The sequence below is a fragment of the Bidens hawaiensis genome, unplaced genomic scaffold (genome assembly GCF_021521415.1).
Source record: "Bidens hawaiensis isolate Kalapana, Puna unplaced genomic scaffold, B.hawaiensis_p1.1 tig00008080_1, whole genome shotgun sequence".
NCBI classification, from domain to species: domain Eukaryota; kingdom Viridiplantae; phylum Streptophyta; class Magnoliopsida; order Asterales; family Asteraceae; genus Bidens; species Bidens hawaiensis.
In genome coordinates this window covers 973,731-992,494 of record NW_027491571.1, presented here as the reverse complement: position 1 = coordinate 992,494, position 18,764 = coordinate 973,731, and the positions used below count along the sequence as shown (strand labels likewise).

The following is an 18,764-nucleotide window of genomic DNA, read 5'->3' as shown; positions in this document are numbered from 1 at the left end:
GAGTAAATTAACATACGCACAAAATAGTTTTGAAACTCGCAAAGCCTATGATACGAAAAAAAAACATATTTAAAACGATGCTTGTTTGGTCAATAAAAGACGGGCATTGCAGCGACAATGTGAATTTGAGTGACATCGGCTACGTTTGTTATGGTACCGAAACTGAACACAAAACTAATTTCGTCAAGTTAACATATTAAAAAGAACATGGGCGTTGCGTCAGCGAGTTAGACGCGAATTCGTTCAATATGTTAGATACATTACAAGTATAGAACTAAGCATAAATTATCATTTAAAAAAAACATTGTTTTATACATCAATGGATAATAAAAAAACACATAAAAGAATAACTAAAGAAGTTGTAATCAGGGACTTTGATTGAGAATAAAATAACCTTTAATGTAACAATTAAATAATCGTTAGAAAATAACTTAAAAAAACAAAACAAATTAATGGCTTTGTGATTCGAACTCATGCACACACCCTTTGGATTGGAAGACTTTGAGAAAACAACTTAAGCCATCTGGCCAAACTACACAGTTGGTTTTAGATTGTAATAATTGTTGAAAAGTCAAACAAATAGTGCTACAATGGGTATCTGTGGCACCGACAAATAGATATTAATATAGTATATAATTACAAAAAGGTTTTGTGATCACACTAAAGCCTTTAATAAATCTTTTATAAAAACCCGCATGCCCCAAAAATGACCTTACCTCTTTAATGTTTTTAGGTGGAGGTAAAGATGATATTACGCGGACCTTTGCCTTATCCACTTCCATTCCCATTTCCGAAATCACGTGACCCAACACGATACCCTCTTGCACCATGAAGTGACTTTTCTCCCAACTTAGAACTAATTTGTCTCAACACACCTTTTTAAAACTTTTTCTAATTCATTGAGACAAGTTTCAAAAGTTGGACCAAAAATGGAAAAGTCATCCATAAATACCTCGAGTGAATCCCCAACCATATCCGAAAAAATAGTCATCATACAACGTTGGAATGTGGTCGGGGCATTACACAATCCGAATGGCATTCGCCGAAAAGCAAAAGTGCCATACGGACAGGTGAAAGTGGTCTTGTGTTGGCCATCCGGGTGAATAGCAATTTGGTTATAACCCGAGTACCCATCCAAAAAACAGTAATACTTTTGACCCGATAATTTTTCAATAAATTGGTCAATAAAAGGCAATGGAAAATGATCTTTATATGTAGCGGCATTTAATTTACGATAATCAATGCAAACTCGTCACTCGGTGACCGGTTGGGTGGCGATTTGTTCACCGCTTTCATCTTTAATTACCTGTATACCTGCTTTTTTTGGTACCACCTATGTAGGACTTACCCATGCGCTATCCAAAATGGGATAGAAAATTCCCGCATCCAACCACTTTACTACCTCTTTATTCACAACTTCTCTCAAATTTGGATTTAACCTTCTTTGATTCTCTCTGGTTGGTTTCGCATCCTCGTTGGTGATGATTTTGTGCATGACTATAGATGGACTAATGCCTTTTAAGTCGGCAATTGTCCAACCGGTGGGCGCCTTGTTCGTCTTCAATACCTTCAACAATTATTGTTCTTGGGCCTCTTCTAAATTAGATGCAATAATGACCGGTAACGTGTCATTATCCCCCAAAAACGCATACTTCAAGTGGCTAGGCAAATCCTTCAATTCCAATTTCGGTGGGCTTTCCAATGATGGTTTTGTACCCGAATCGATCACAACTGATACACTTTCAATTTGATGAGTCCATGGTGTTCGTCCTTCTTTTACCGCCAACACGTCTTGATTCTTCTCTTCCATCCTTAATGCGCAAAGATGCACCTGTTCAAAAAAATCACAAACACATGCTTCCAAAGCATCTTCCTCATAATCATGCGGTTCACACATGTTAACAATATCTGCTATGAAACACTCATCACCACATAAAGAATTATATTTGTTAGTGAACACATTTAATCTCATTTTCCGATTCCCAAAAGCCATATCAACCGTACCCGATCGGCAGTCAATAATAGCATGAGTGGTGTTAAAAAACGGTCCATCCAATATAACATTTTGTTGTTGGGTCGAATCAACCGATGAGTAGTCTAAGACCAAAAAATCAACCGAATAGTAAAATTCTTCAACTTTTACTATCACATCCCGCACAATTCCTCGGGGGAGTTTATGGGACAAATAGGCTAACACAACCGTTGTCTCAACTCTTTTTAAAGGACCAAAATCATATTGGTCGTATAAACCCCCCCAGAAGAATACTTACTCCGGCCCCAAGATCTAGTAACGCCTTAGACATTTGAAAATCGCCTACTTGAATGTTAATTAAGGGTGTTCCCGGATCATGAAGCTTAGGAGGAAGATCTCCTTTTAAAATCGCACTTACCCGCTCAGTTAAATCCACTCGTAGAGGCAATTTTTGTTGCCTCTTTTGAGTGCATAATTCTTTTAAAAACTTAGCATACGCGGGCACTTGTTTAATTTCCTCAAGTAAAGGCAAATTTACCTTTACTTGCTTAAAAACTTCCCACATCTCTTCTTTTTGAGGACCCCTTCTTGAAATGGTATTTTTCTTACCCAGGTCGAGTAAAGCCGAGATAAATGAGACCGAATTTGGTTTCACTTCCTTATTTTTATCGTTTAAATTTGAAATTTGACCCGGATTTTGTAACGGTTTTCAAAAGTGACATATTTAGTGGGTTTATTTGTTACAATTTCATCATCACTTTCATTACCCGTAATATCCTCAACTTCCGCATCAACCACACCTGGTGATAAATCCTTTTTATATTCTTTACCACTTCTTAAAACACTAACGCGGTTAATAGGAACATTACGAGAAGAGTTATGAGAAGGATTTACCTTTGTGTCGCTTAGTAATTGACCTTTATTCTTCTTCAAGTCGGACACTTCAGTTGCGAGTTGACCCATTTGTGTGGTCAAAGATTGGATGGCTTTATCTCTAACTTCATCCGTTTGCATGCGAATTTCATCGAGTTGATTTCTTCATTGCATGTCTTGTTGCATCACTTTGAGCATCTCTATCACTACATTTCCACTCGATGAACTTTGACCCGTTGACCCGCATTGACCGCCACCCCCTTGACCTTGATTTCCTTGATAATTCGGGTTAGATTGAGTGGCCGGGTTTCCATATCGAAAATTTGGGTCATTTCTTAACCCGGGGTGGTAGTTGTTGGAGTTCATGTTGTAATTCCTACCACCTCCCCCTTGAAGTGCATTCACCACTTCCACCGGTGCTTGACCTACCCCACATACTTCCGAAGCATGACCCAACTCGTTAAAGTTTGTACAAACATCAATTACCTGATTAGTGGTTTGTACATTTCCTTCTTCCATGGCTTGCACTTGGGGTCTACCAATCGCCGGTCTTGCTCTTCGTCCGGTTTGGGCCTTTCTCTTTGAAGTAACCGCCATTTGTTCCAAATATGCCCAATCATCTTGTTCATAATTGGTACCAAATGTGCCATTCGTGATCGACCTCAAATCCCGTTCATCCTCTATACTCAAACCCTCATGAAACGCATTCAACAATTCCCATAAAGCAATACCGTGATGAGGACAATTTTTAATCATCATGTTAAACCTCTCAAATGCTTCATGAAACATTTCCCTCGATTGTTGTTGGAAAGTTCTCAAACTTCTTCTCGCATTTTTGGTCTTTTGGGCCGTATAGAATTCTTCCAAAAAACTTTGTTGCATTTCGGCCCAAGTATAAATAGACGCGGAAGGCAAAGTGTAAAACCATCTCTTTGCCTTGTCTTCCAATGAAAACTGAAATATAACCAACTTAACCTCATCTGATGTAAAACCTTGACCCCCAATTGTGTTGCAAATGGAGTCATATGCCTCCAAGTGGAAGTACGGTTCCTCCGTTTCTAGACCCTTATACTTCGAAAGACTTTGAAGGGAATTAGTTCTTACTTCAAATGTCCTCCCTTGTTGATTGTGAGGGATAACCACCGGAGACGGATGATTAGTAATTATGGGTCGGAAATGGGCTTCAATCCCCCTTACCATCTATCTTTCATGCCTTCTTGGTACCCCCATTGGTACTCTTGGTTGACCCATTTGCCAATAAACGGGCCTTGGCTGCGCAAATTGTTGTTGAAACTGTGGTTGGGGCATCTGCGGTTGGAACTATTGATCTTGACGTTGCCCTTACGGTTGTTGAATAATTGGTGGCGGTTGAACTTGATTAACAACAACCAGTGGTTGTTGTTGAGGTTGTTATTGAACTGGTGGTTGAGCTTGTTGTTAAACAACCGGTGGTGGTTGTTGTCGATTAAACTCTTGCAACTGTTCCGGTTGTTGCCATTGACCATAACCGAAATTTCCCGAATTTACCCTTTGACTTCCATCACCTCCTGTGTAGTAACCTTCCATTTCATACCCTTCAAACTCATTGTCGATCCCATACCCGTAACTGTCACCTTGCGTTCTTGAACGTTGCATGAAAGGTGGGGGTTGGTATTGGTAACTTGATGGTGGTGGTTGAAATGTTGGTTTTGTTGAGATGATGAAGATGCACCAAGGGTAGGAAAAAGGTTGGAAATATATGGCAATGTGGATGATGTTGCATAAGTGTATTGAGCAGGGATGGGTTCGGTTGTGTGAGGTGGCAATTCACTTGATGCAGTAGGTATATTAGTAGTGATAGGTGTTGGTGAAACTGGTGGAGGTGTGGATGGTAATGTTTGACCCGAAGTGGGAACTGGTGATTCCATGGTGCTGTTTGATGTAGTTGGAGAACCAAGAAGCTTGTTCTCCCTTAGTGAAACTCGGTTTCTTCGAAGTGTTCGGTCAATCTCGGGATCAATAACTAGCGGTGATGACCTGTTAGATATTCTAGTATGCATACACCTGTAGGTATATGCACACTAACACAACCAGCGTAAACCCGAAAATAACAAACAAAAACTACTAAAGCTAACACACGTTGCGCACTACTCCCCGGCAACGGCGCCAAAATTTGACGTGAAGTCAAAGACTCACTCAAAAATAAACCGATTACAACTATTAGATAGCGATAAGCGGGTATCGAACACAAGGAGTTTGTGGAAATTGTGTTACCAAGTAGCTTTATGATTAAACTAAATTAAGCTAAGTGCAAAAGTAAATTCAAAGAGTTGGTTGTTTTGATTAATGAAAAGAACTGAAACAGATAAACGAGTTTTAAGCAATATGAGAAAATATGTCCTCCCTCGGTTTCAGGTATCCATGAATGTTACAGTTGATGTTTAAACTGAGTTCGTGTTTATGTAAACGATTGCGATAATTGAAGATCAAGTACTTGGATTATATAACGCAAGGTAATCACTCAAAAACCAATTAGTTTATCCAACCCTAAATCCCTCCCGATTAATCTCGATTACTTAAAGCACCAAGAACTAACGGTTTAGAACACAAAATCGATAAACTAACAATCTATCAACCAATACACAAACACCATAATAACGAAATCAATAAGATCAAATATTATCTCAGAAATTGTCTAAACAATCAACCAAACAAAATAGCAAACCTTACAATCCGAGGGAAAACACGAAGGAGTTTAGCCGAGCATGATTCGGTTTGTCATTCCTTCAATTACAATTGTCATACGAATTAAAAACAAGTGTTTTATGAATACCACACCCACAATTGATCAATTGTCTCCAAAAATCGCCCTTAGGTCGTCTCTAGATGAAAGATATGATAATAATCCAAAAACCCGTCCAAAATACAATCATATCTGGCAGTTACAAAACTGCAGCGTCGCGTCGGCCACCGTAGCTTACGGTGGCTTCCAAAAGCCAACGGTGGGTAACAACTGCCTTACGGCAGTTGTTTGTCTTCAGGCTCCACCATATCTTACGGTGGCTTTCACCACAAACTCTTTTTCTTGCTTTTGCCATAACTTCCTCGTTCTAAGTCCGTTTTCTTCGCCGTTTTCGCCCACGCTCTCGTAATTCCATCTTCTATCTTCTCATACCTGCCATTATACGAGTAAACTTAGTTATCTAATTCAACAAAATAAACCGAATAAACACATGATAATTAACAAACTTAAACTACTTAAGGGTTGTCCTATGGACCACCCGTCATAAGTGGGACACTATCGTCATCGTTCATGTCCAAGATGACAAAGTCCACCGGGAAGATGAACTTGTCGACACGAACAAGTATGTTCTCGACCACCCCTCGGGGGTATTTCACATAACGATCAGAAAGCTGGATGCTCATCCGGGTAGGACGTTGAAGCATATGAAGCATTCATAATCCAGAATCCAAAATGCTTCTGCATGTGTTATCTACAAACTCATACTAAATCTGATGTTATTGTTAGCAATATGGCAGATTCATTTATGGTTATATCATCAATTATAGATCAAAGCATATAATTGATATGTTAGAGGATATAAGGTTGGAAATAATAACAAGATTAATTACCAAGAAAAATGAAATGTCTGGTAAAAAGGTTGTAGTATGCCCTAGAGTTCAAAAAAGGAAACTGGATAGAGAGAAGGACAAAGCTTATCTGTGTAGTGTGTACCTATCAAGCAACACAGTGTTTCAAGTTAAGTCCTTTGATGATGTATCTGTGGACATCAAGAATAGAACATGTACATGCAGAAAATGGGATTTAACTGGTATCCCATGTTATCATGAATGTGCAGTTGCAGGGTTTATGAAAAGGAATGCTGAGGATTTTGTTGATAGTAGTTGCACAAAGGAGATGTATCTCAAGTCATATGACTACACCATCCCACCATTGTCTTCACAAAAATATTGGCCATGTGTTGAATTACCTTTAGACCCTCCAGCCATCAAGATTGGTCCTAGCAGACCTAAAAAAACAGAAAGAAAGATCCTCATGAGACCAAGAAACCAGGGAAGCTAAGTAGGCATGGAATGTTAATGACTTGCAAGAACTGTAATGAAAAGGGCCATAACAAGTCATCTTGTTCTAAAGTTGCAACTGAAAGTTCTCAAGTTTCAAGAAAGAGGGGTAGGCCAAAAAAGTCAGTGGCAGCAACACAAGGTAATCCACAACCTTCTAGAGCCACTCAACAAGCTTCTCAGGCCACTCAACAATCTCAGCCACCTAAAAGGTCAAAGGGGAAGGCAATAAAATCAGCTGCAGTTGCACAACAGTCTTCTCAGGCTACACAACAGTCTTCTCAAGGGCAAGCTAAGAGAGGAAGGCCAAAAAAGGTTGCCAAGACTTGATTTGTTTCTGCTGTGTTATGTTTCAAACTTGATATCTATGAACTTGTTATGTGTTATTTGGTTTTTGTTATGTTATGATTTTGTTCTAAACTTGTGCTCTATGTACTTTGTACTACTTATGGTTTTTGGATAATGATGTGCTAATTATGCTTTATGCCAATGCAATGTGTTTAGTGCCAATTTTATCAATGTAAATACATGTGTTTAGTGTCAATTTGGTCAATGTCAATACATGTGTCAATGTCAATACAATAGATTCACAGTAGCCAATTCCCAAGTTGGGCTCAAAATAACAAGTACATTGCAAACAATACACAAACAAATACTTAAGCATAAGATATATTTGGCATTCCACTTGCATCAAAAATTGCCAATACATTTCATAGTTCTACAAAAGCCTATCAAACTAGTCTTACATACATTGTTCTACAAAAGCCAAGACAAGCCAACTAGTCTTACATTCATAGTTATACAAAAGCCAAGCTAACTAGTCTTTCTCACATGAGTCAAAATAAGAAGAACATTGCAAACAATACACCACAAACAAATGCACAAACATATGCTATGATTGACATTCCACATTCTGATTTTTTTCAAACTCTTGTTCTCCTCTTCTAGCAACTTCTTCTCTAACTCTAACCTTTGAACATTCATCTCAAGCATGCTGCAGTTGCACCTATTTGTTTTTAGAGCATCAATATCTTGTTTCCAAATAAAGAAATTGCAATCGGATCTCTAACAATAAACACCCACCGGTTAGAATAAACACATCTAACAAAACAAAATTTGAAAGTAACAAACTTACAGGCCATAACGAGCAGCCATAAAATTCTTGACCTGGCCTGGAACTTCATTTTCCGGCTACTCCTAGTGTCGCAACCAGCTCATGCTTACAATAAACCTTTCCGTTGGTGTCAATCCTAAAAAGCTTAGGGTTTTGTGCGCGATAAGAGGACGACTCATTTTGGGATCCAATAGAAATTGTTTTTGTCGTGGGTGAGGATTCAATCGGATTCAATAGATAATTAGGGCTCAATTGAAAATTTTGGGGGTTAAATGGGTGAGTATTACACGTAAGTAATCGGAGGGGGGGGGAAGCCATGTAGGATTTAAATAAGCCAAGTCAGCTACCACATCATCAAAAACTTAACCGCGCTAAGTTTTTTTAACGCTGGTTTATAAAACAAAAAACATTGAAAAGGTGGGACTACCAGCGGAAATACCGGAGGTGAGATTATTATTATTGGCCAATACATTAAAGGTGGGATTATTTAAATCCAATAATCCTATATTATAAGAGTTTCAATCAAACACGATGACTTTATCATGATAAGTGTACAAATAACTAAAATAATTATGTTATCAATAAAGTAATTATTATTAGTCTATAACTTTTAAACTATAGTAATTATTGTTAGACTATCTTATTTTTTATAACATAATTACTTTACTTGTAAAGTGTAATTACTTTAGCCGTTTTTATGTTTAGTACGTTAATTTTATTTGTATCGTAATTCACCCCAAATATAAATATAGTGGTCATTTTAAAATATATTTATTTGGTTATATGTTTATACGGAAGCTCAGTCCTTGCAATCAACAGACTAAGCATGTTGCTTTTCATGAAGAGTTGCGTCGTTTCAATATAGTTGTCTGATATCTCATCAATTATTCAAAGGAAGATATTTGGTATATTTCTGGTATAAACGTTTTTTAGAACATGAAATCCTGCATTCGTTCTTGTATTTCGGTAAGTTATCTGATTCAAATTTCGATAGTTTGACCATCGAAATATTTTAAATTTAAAATCGATCTCTACACAATTTAAAGAAAAATTTAGGTTGTTTATGAACGGCAAAACTTTCAAAGAAAAGGATGGATGCATGTATTGAAAAATTCAACAATAACGAGTCGAAAAAATAGAGTTCTTTAAGAGCTACATAAATAGGTTTAAGAAAACTTTTCTATATATAAATGTAGGTTGAGAGGTTTAAAACATTCATCTTTGATTGATTAAAAGAGATGAGGCTAACCATCTCACTAAACATCACAATCAAACTCAACCCGTAAATATCCTATTAGAGTATTAGGATACCATAAACGAAACTACGTGTTCATTCGAGTTTCCGCTAATTATATTACTATTATTTTACAAAAGTAAAATCCATATCCATATTCATATGGGGTATATATCTAAAAAAGGTAAATTCCACATGGTTAACCTTTATCTAGCTTAGTGGGTTCAATCCTACGTGGCATAACCTTTATATTTTTTTATTTTTGATCGGCTAAGGTAACATTTTTTTCAAACCAAAAAGTTCATATTTCCCAATCTTCATAATTGGTTGTTGATCATATATACTCATACTGTACATAGTTACATTACATAGTCTTTTCTAATTTCTAATGTGATATAGTGGCAAGAAATTTGGGTTTTTTTAATAAAGGTTTAAGTTCAAACCCTACTAACAATATTTTGGAGGAGACATGATGGGAAGAAAGACTGACATCTTTGTGATCTCCAGTTTGATCATGAGGGCGTTCGTGTTTTACCACCGGTGAGTCTTCAAACAGATGAGTTTTTCCAAGAACTGTAGATAACTTGAAAACACTTAAGAGCTCCGTGCAGCTGGTTTGGACCAGCTGGCAGTAGTATTTTACCACTGGGTCACTCAGTACAAAGTATTTAAACAATTTTGTTTGTTTGGCCGTTAAAAAAATTACATTGCATACCGAAGATCACGCGTGCAATCAACGCGGTGAACATTTGAGTCTTTCCATCAGACTTGAGACTTTTAGTCAGATCCACCGCGTGAGACCCACAGCGGGTGACACACACACAAACTGTTCCAACCGTACATCTGAGTCAACTAAACGATTCCAGAACGTTCTTATTATTTTAGCGAGCGGTTCAGATAAGGCCCCGTTTGTATACACCTCTTCCACAAGTTTCTACTTTCTATACTTCCTTCCTTTAAACACTCCACCTCATAAATAAACCCAAACTCATTCACGCTTGTCATATGCTTTTACTTCTTTCTGGTACTCTCTCTCATATGCTTTTACTTGATTTCTTATTATTGCTTCATTTTTACATGAATTGGATCTATATTATATTTCGAATGACAGAATATTATCTAGACTTGTAAAATTTCTTCTTTATCTGACATGTTATTATTTAATCAAATACTTTAATCTTCTTTTCTTTGTTTTTTAAACTTATATGGTTACGGCTTTATGATTATTGGTTCAATTGTACATGAATTGAATCTAGCTCATATTATTATGATGAAATGTATAGCATTTAGGGTTTATGTTTCATGATTGATTGGTTTGTCTAGAATATTTATTATCTATGACACGCCATTATTTTATCAAATACTTTAATCAGAAAATTGTTCTTCTTGCGAATCAGCTTTTGTTATTTTTTTATTTATTTAACTTTTTTAACTTATTTGGTTAGGGCTTTATGTTCTTGATGTTGGAGCAATATATGATATAACCTATGGTAGCTTTTAAGGGCTATTATTTCGAGATCACAGTTGAATATTTTCACCTAATCATTTGTCTGTTGTTCATTTTTATATAGTTTGTACGAAAATTGGGGATCCTTTAGTCTCTGAAGATTTTGTAGATGGTTATGGAATCAAGTTTTCATGAATACACTGATCACTTCAATGGCTTCTCATTGGATGATGAGAATGTTAATGGTTACCGATTCCGAGGCGACCTTCCGGATCTCGGCTTCTTGGAGATCCCTCCTGCGCCGACGGCACTCGACCCTGGTATCATGAATTCGTTCCCAATTGCTGCATCTCAATTCGATTTGCCTGATGAGTATACGGATTATGTTTCCAAGTACCTTAACCAGATTCTCGTTGAAGAGAAGATGGAGATGAAGCAGAGTATGTTTCATGACCCGTTTGCTTTACAAGAGACCGTGAAGTCTTTGAATGAGGCGCTTGGTAATGGTAACAACCGCCTATGCCCGCCTGTGCAGCAGCCTTTTAGTTATGTTGAAAGCTTTGAAGACATTCTGAATGGAAGCTCGAGTGAGTACAGTACTTACAGTGGCACAAATGGTGGCAACTTGGTTGAACCACAATATGGTCGAAGTGATTCGTTTGATGCTAAATCTTCAATCACACAAACTCATTCCGTTGAGAAACCGACCACTAGTGTTACTAATGAGGTTAGTGACACGATGGACTCCACGATTAGCAAGCATGTTTTTCAAAATATTTTCACTGATAGCGAGTCGATCTTGCTGTTTAAAAAAGGTATGGAGGAAGCAAGAAAGTTTCTTCCTCCTAGTAAGCCTTTAGTGATTGATTTGGATAAGTATACTTTACCTTCCGACACTCCCGATTCCTGTTTGTCTTCCGAGGCGGTTTTGAAAGAGGAGAAAGTTGAAACGGATAACTCGGTTAACGTGTTTGGAGGACTTAGATCAAGAAAACATGTTCAGTTGGAAGATGATGGTTATTTTTATGAAAATGAACGAGCTGGAAAACAGGTTGCGGTTTACGAGGATCAAGAAGACGAGTTGTGTGGTATATTTGATAAGCTTCTTCTTTGTACCAATGCTAAAGGTGAGCCGACACCCGGGTGGGGTAGCATTCCAAACAATCCGAATTTAGGATACGTGTCTAGCGGGTGGAACGCGCCCGTTTGGCAACCGGGAAATGCAGCCGGCAGTATCGACATTAGAACTTTGTTAATCAACTGTGCACAATCGGTTGCTTCTGATGATTACAAAGTTGCAAGTGAGAAGCAGATAAGACAAAACGCGTCGCCATCTGGCAATGCTTCACAGAGGCTAGCTCATTATTTTGCTCTTGGTTTAGAGGCGCGTATGTTGGGTACTGGTTCGCAAATCTATGAATTACAAAAGGGGACGGGAATCTCGTCTCCTGATAAGTTGAAAGCGTTTCAGTGTTACACGGCGGCATGCCCGTTCACTAAAAACGAGATATACTTTGCTAACAGAACGATTTATGAGGCATCTTCATCTTCTTCGACACTTCATGTTGTTGATTTCGGTATCACTTACGGTTTTCAATGGCCAATTCTCATCAAACACCTGGGGGGCAGACCCGGTGGGCCGCCTAAGTTGAGGATTACTGGGATTGAGTTTCCACAGCCCGGTTTTAGACCGGCTGAGCAGATAGAGGAGACGGGTAGGCGGCTGGCTACTTTCTGTGAGCGGTTTAAGGTTCCGTTTGAGTATAACGCGCTGGCGATTAAAAACTGGGAATCAATTAATATTGATGATTTAAGGCTTCAGAGAAACGAGTTTCTTGCTGTGAACGCGCTCGCTCGATTTGAGAACTTGCTCGATGAAACGATGGTTGCGGGCAGTACGGGCAGCAGTCCGCGGGATGGGGTTTTGAAGGTGTTTCGGGATATGAAACCGGATATCTTCATTCATTCGGTTATTAACGGGTCTTACAGTGCACCGTTCTTTGTTACCCGTTTCCGTGAGGCGCTTTTTCATTACTCTGCTTTGTTTGACATGCTCGATGCAACGGTCGAGCGGGAAAACGAGCAAAGAAAGAATTTTGAGAAAGAGTTTTACGGGCGACAAGTTATGAATGTCATCGCGTGTGAAGGTTTACAGAGGGTGGAACGCCCCGAGACCTACAAGCAGTGGCAGGTTCGGCTCACACGGGCCGGGTTCGTTCCTAGATGTATCCAGCGGGACATTGTTGCAAATGTGAAAGGCAAGGTGAAACTCGGGTTTCACAAAGATTTTGTGTTTGATGATGATGGGAAATGGTTGTTACAAGGATGGAAAGGAAGGATTCTATATGCGATTACGTGTTGGGTACCCGCTTAGAAGTCGGTTTTCATTCGTTTATATCTTGTTAATAGTTCTTTGTCTAAGGTATGGTTTCTTGTGAATGATTATTTTGTTAGTTTTGTTACCTTATGATCTGAGTGTATTGTTTTGCGCAGATAGTGGTTTGAAGATGGAGAAGGTAGAGGTTATTATTATTAGTATTACATGGTTGATGTTTTGCGCAGATAGTGGTACGCAGGTTGCAATTTCTTGAATAAGTTTATAGGTGCATCACAGTATTTACTGTGTTGAATGTATTTGTTGATGCGTTATAGTTACTTATCTTTCTTTCCCTTTTTATTATTTTTTATTTATTTTTTTTTTAATTTTGATTATTCTAATATTATATTGAGGATGGTCCTAGATGAATATTTACGTAAGTAGCAACTGTTAAGAATACTTTTAGTAACTAAAATAGAAATTGAAGCATTTACTTTGATGGATGGTGGGTGAAAGTTGGTAAAGTGGGCACGCTAATAAAATTGTATGTAGCACGTTTAAGAATGTGATATGATGTAGAGGTGGACAACAAAACCGGTTCCTGGAACCGAACCGGAACCGAACCGGTTCCTACCCGTTTTTCGTAGGAACCGGTTCGGTTCCGTTTCAACCCGACGATCCGGGACCGGTTTGACATTTTTGGAGGTGGACCGGGTAGGAACCGGAACCGGTTCTGGAACCGGTTCGGAACCGGTTCTAGCCGTTGGAGTAGTTCTAGCCGTTGGGAAACGGTTTTATGGCCGTTTTTTGACCGTTGTGGTCAAAAATGGCCGTTTTTTGGCTCCCCAAACACCCCACTACTAGTATAAATAGGTATTTGGTGTAATGGGTTCATCACAACACTCAAAACGCAAACCCGAACGCAAAAAATACAAAAAAACGCTATTACAACGTTCTGAGTTCTCTAATCTCTTGTTTTCTCTTCTTCTATATTCATATTTGTTGTTATGGCTGCCTCACAATCATCGGTTGGTCAAGGTTCCACCGCCGGACCAAGTTTCGTTCGTATTGTACCTCATAATAGAGATTTGGTGCAATTGGGATTTGGTTGAATTGAGTGACCATTCATTGAAGGCTCGGTGCAAGTTTCGTGGATTTATTTAAACCCACTTTCGAATTCAAATTTGAAGAAACACATCGAAAGACAGTATTGCAGGGCGTTGAAACAGAACGTCGAGTCGCAACAAACGCAAATGGATAGTGAAGGCGGAATATTTACATACCAAATTAATCGAGTTCAAGATCGTATGGCGAAGTTTGTGATTCAAGAAGCTTTGCCGTTTAGCCACTTCGACAACCCTCGCTTAACCGCCATGATTCGAGATACGCTTCAACCACAATACACTCACGTAACTTAAACGTTATTGTTTAAAATTGTGGAAGAAGGCCAAAGAGGTACTAATTGCATATTTTGAAAATATAAATACGGGAATAAACTTAACTAGTGATGTTTGGTCGGCTCCACATGGTCTACCCGAATCTTATCTTTGTGTCACCGCTCATTGGGTAGACCCGTCATCGTGGGAAATGATGAAACGCACCACTGCTTTCGAACTCTTTGAGTATCCACATACAGGAGATAATTTGTTTGAAATTTTAGATTATGTTATAAAAACTTATAAACTAGAAAATAAAATATTTTCAATTGCATTTGATAACGCGTCGAATAATACATCGGCGGTTGATAAATTAAAATTAAAATATACGCCGATTTGCAATGGTGTATTTTTTCACTCAAGGTGTGTTGCACATATCATTAATTTAATCGTGTAAGACGGACTTGCTTCGGATGAGGTTACATCGGTTATAAACGATTTTAGAGTAATGCTACATGAAGTTTTTAAGAAAAGTAAAAAAAGACGAATGGATTATAGAAAATTTTGTAAAGATACGGGAAGAAAAGCTTTGGGAGCTAATTGGGATGTACCTCATCGATGGAATTCCACTTGCATAATGTTTCAAAGTGCTTTGAAACAAAGAGAAACTTTACAAATGTTTCATTATAGTCTTGCCGAGAATGATTTGGCAATCCCCTTTTCAAATGAGAAATGGGAAATTATCAATGACTTATCGACTTTTCTTGAAGTTTTTAAAACATCAACTACGAAACTATCGGGAACGTATTATCCGACAAGTCCCTTGGTTCTTTCGGAGTTATTTTTAATCGTTAACAATCTTAAAGAATTTGAAAATAAAAGTCCAATGTTTTCAAACATCATATTACCAATGAAGTTTAAATTAAAAAAATACTTTCTTGAATTGCCACCGATTTTTACTTGCGCCGCCGCTTTAAACCCAATGTTAAATGTTACGGAGGTTGAATGTGTGATAGACGAAATTTTTTCAGCCTTAAATATGCATGAAGTTGACCCAAACTTTTCAACAGAGGCACAAAATGATTTTAACTTGAATTTTAAATTTATGTATGACTTTTATATAAATAAATATGGGTCAAACATACACATGCCTACGCCGGGGGGGTCTTCATCAAGTTCAAGTGCTACTAGAGTACGAGACCCCATGATCAGCCTTATGAACACCGTTCGCAACGTAACGGCTAAAAAACAAAGGGGTAACACCCCTTCAAGCGAACTAGGAAGGTATAGTGCATATGATTTCTCTACCGGTTTATCCGAAGAGGAATATGACACTTTTGATGTTTTGGCTTGGTGGAAGGTAAAGGAAACCGAGTTTCCGATTCTTGCCACCATGGCCCGTGATTTACTAACCGCCCAAGCTTCTACGGTAGCTTCGGAATCTGCTTTTTCTCTTAGTGGCAGGGTAATATCGGTGAGAAGAACAAGACTGAATTCGGAGTCGGTGGAGATGTGCATTTGCTTGAAGGATCATTTGGACTCAATCGATCGTGTTCAACACGTAACAACTCTGGAAGACGAAACACCACTTGATGTTCGAGTGCACGACGAACAAGAAGGCGTTTCTACAAGTAATTCTGATGAATAAGTCGCCACTCAATAATTACGACGAACAAGAAGGCTTTTCTAGAAATAATATGTCACAACTTTATATTTATAAGTTTAATGTTTTGTTAGTTTGTTTTTGAATATTTTAAAACATGTAACCTTTTTTTTTTAAACTTCTTAAAGTAAATAAAATGAATTTTATGTTAATTGTTTTTTTTATTTAACATGTTATACAAATACGAATCGTATAACACCGCTCTTGATTATAATTCAGCATTTGACTTGCGTAAGCCAAAAGACTATAATACATAGCAAACTCAACAAATGTAACACGATACAGATTTAAGTTCACCATTACACGATACACGATACAGACTAATCAATTCAAACACGCTGACACTCATAGCATTAAGTTCAATATGTTGTTTACCATTGCTCTGTGGGTGAACAACAAAAGTAGCATGAGCCTCTTCAGAAATCAGAAGAACACAAATCATCACCTACACAAGCAGCGGAAACGAAAAACGAAAAAAAAATAATATTTTACACTGTAACCGGTTGGAACCGGTTACAGTGTAAGAACCGGTTTAGGAACCGGTCAGAACCGGTTCCGGGTCCGAGGGTTGGGGAACCGGTTCGGTTCCCTAACCGGTTCGACCATGGAACCGGTTTAAACAGTGATGTTGACTAATGGAACCGGTTCTGAACCGGTTCCGGTTCCTTTGACCAACCCGATTTGATCACCTATAATATGATGTAGGGTGTGAAAACCCGACTTATCAAAACCGACCAGTAAAAGAATGGACCTAGGCATGTTCAAAACGGTTTGGGACTAGGAACCGGAACCGGTTCCTAACCGGTTCCTATATTCAAAACCCCCTTTTAAACCGGTTCCAGGCTCGAACCGGTTAGGGAACCGAACCGGTTCTCCCACCCTCGGACCCCTAACCTATCTAACCGGTTCTTACCGGTTCCTAACCCGGTTCCTGTACCGTAACCGGTCAAAAAACGGCTATTTTTGACCCCAACGGTCAAAAAACGGCCAAAAAACGGTTAGGAACCGGTTCCGGATGGTTCGGTTCCAGAACCGGTTCCGGTTCGGTTCGGGTTCCTACCCGCCCCCACTCAGAAATGCAAGAACCGGTCACGGATCATCGGGTTGAATCAGATAGGGTCCGGTTCCTACAAAAAACGGGTAGGAACCGGTTCGGGTCCGGTTCGGGTCCACCGGTTCGGTTCCAGGAACCGGTTTCGTTGAACATCTCTAAATGGACCCAAACTAGTAACTGACGGTTTGGTTTTGTTTTATTTGAAATCTGGGCCCAAAGTTATGGTCTGGTACTTTGGTTTGTGTCATTGCTCACTCCAAAACCAAAACAAACCAAATTGAATGTTATATTTATTGTTCGTTGTTCAAATTTATTATTTTGAATAAAAAGTTCTATGCTGTAATTCATTAGTGAGCTGAATTCACAATGAATAAAACGAAATCGAATGTTTTTAAAATCAAAATACGAAACTTCGGTTTGAGTTAAGAACTACCCAACCTAGTGCGACATAAGATCAACCATTCTCTTCTTATAAACTGTTCTTGACTAATTACATTCTTAAAGCATGTTTTATACTTTGCTTTAAATACTATCTTTGTTTTTTTTATGATTATTATGTATTATGTTCTGAGCATAAATATCAAGGACCATATCGTAATTCTATGAAAGCGTCTATAAACAAGCTTAATTTCATCCAACGTGGGTTGCCTCAAATCTGCTCGGCAAAGTGAAAGCTAATGTTTTTCTTGCGGGTCTCCAACAGATCCAGAGGATGAGATGGTTCACGAAAAACATGATATATTCTGTTTAACCACCCCGTAGGTAGGATCATCTATCTTAAGAGGTGGATTGCGTATGGTGGTAGCATTCGGTTATTATCTAACATTCTAACTTACCGTGCCAAGAGGTGTAAACGTGTCAATTTCAATAGCTCGCTTTGTGTATAAGCCTATCTAAAGTGTGTGAAAAATACTTGGGAATAATAAGTGTAAAGTGAGATACTAATTTTGGAATAAGAGGTGTGAACGTGTCAATTTCAAGTTTCAACAGCTATATTTGTGTATAATCCTATCTATAATGTTAATGAAAATACTTTGGAATAAAAGCTATGCCAATTTTGGAATAAGATGTGTAAACGTGCCAATTCCAAATTTCCAATAGCTCAACTTTTGCACACCCACCCTATCTTTAATATTAGTGAAACTTTTTAAACAACCAACAAAGCTCGGCTACCCGAGTATACGCATTGAGAAAAGGTCAACAACACTTGTGATTGATGACAATGTTGTGATTCAGCTGCCTATCACCTCCAAGGAAAACCTGCCACCCAAAGGCAAACGGTGGTAAAACCCATGACTCACATACGATATTTTGTCACGAACGAGACTTGAACTGATGACCTCCCTTAAAGAAAGTTATCGGGCACCGATAGAGCTTCGCTCCTTTGTATCTAAACCCTAATGAAATTTCTTTGGAATAACTTGTGTAAATGAGATGCTACTTTTAGAATAAGATGTAGTAGCGTGGCTTGTTAGTCATTTGCATTCTGATTCGATGTAATCGCTATTATTCAATTTACTATAGTAATAATGCAATTAAATATTCTTTTTAACAAAATAAGAGGTGTAAACGAGCCGATTCTAATGACTCGACTCATGCACCTTGTTAAAGCTATTGGTCAACCAATTGTCTTCCATGATTTAAAATTGAAG

General features: G+C 38.3%; 1 pseudogene across 3 annotated transcripts; it reads left to right on the top strand.

The window, feature by feature from the left end:
• The first annotated feature begins 10,264 nt into the window (after window positions 1-10,264).
• LOC143636896 (scarecrow-like protein 34 pseudogene) lies at window positions 10,265-13,295 on the top strand (annotated as a pseudogene). Of its 3 annotated transcripts, none has more exons than XR_013154333.1 (2): window positions 10,265-10,279; window positions 10,863-13,210. The product of XR_013154333.1 is annotated as a scarecrow-like protein 34 pseudogene, transcript variant X1 (transcript). The 3 variants fall into 3 exon arrangements; XR_013154335.1 differs by lacking the exon at window positions 10,265-10,279 and having other exon boundaries at window positions 10,577-13,129; window positions 13,210-13,295; XR_013154334.1 differs by lacking the exon at window positions 10,265-10,279 and having other exon boundaries at window positions 10,578-13,124; window positions 13,196-13,277.
• Window positions 13,296-18,764: the final 5,469 nt, after the last annotated feature.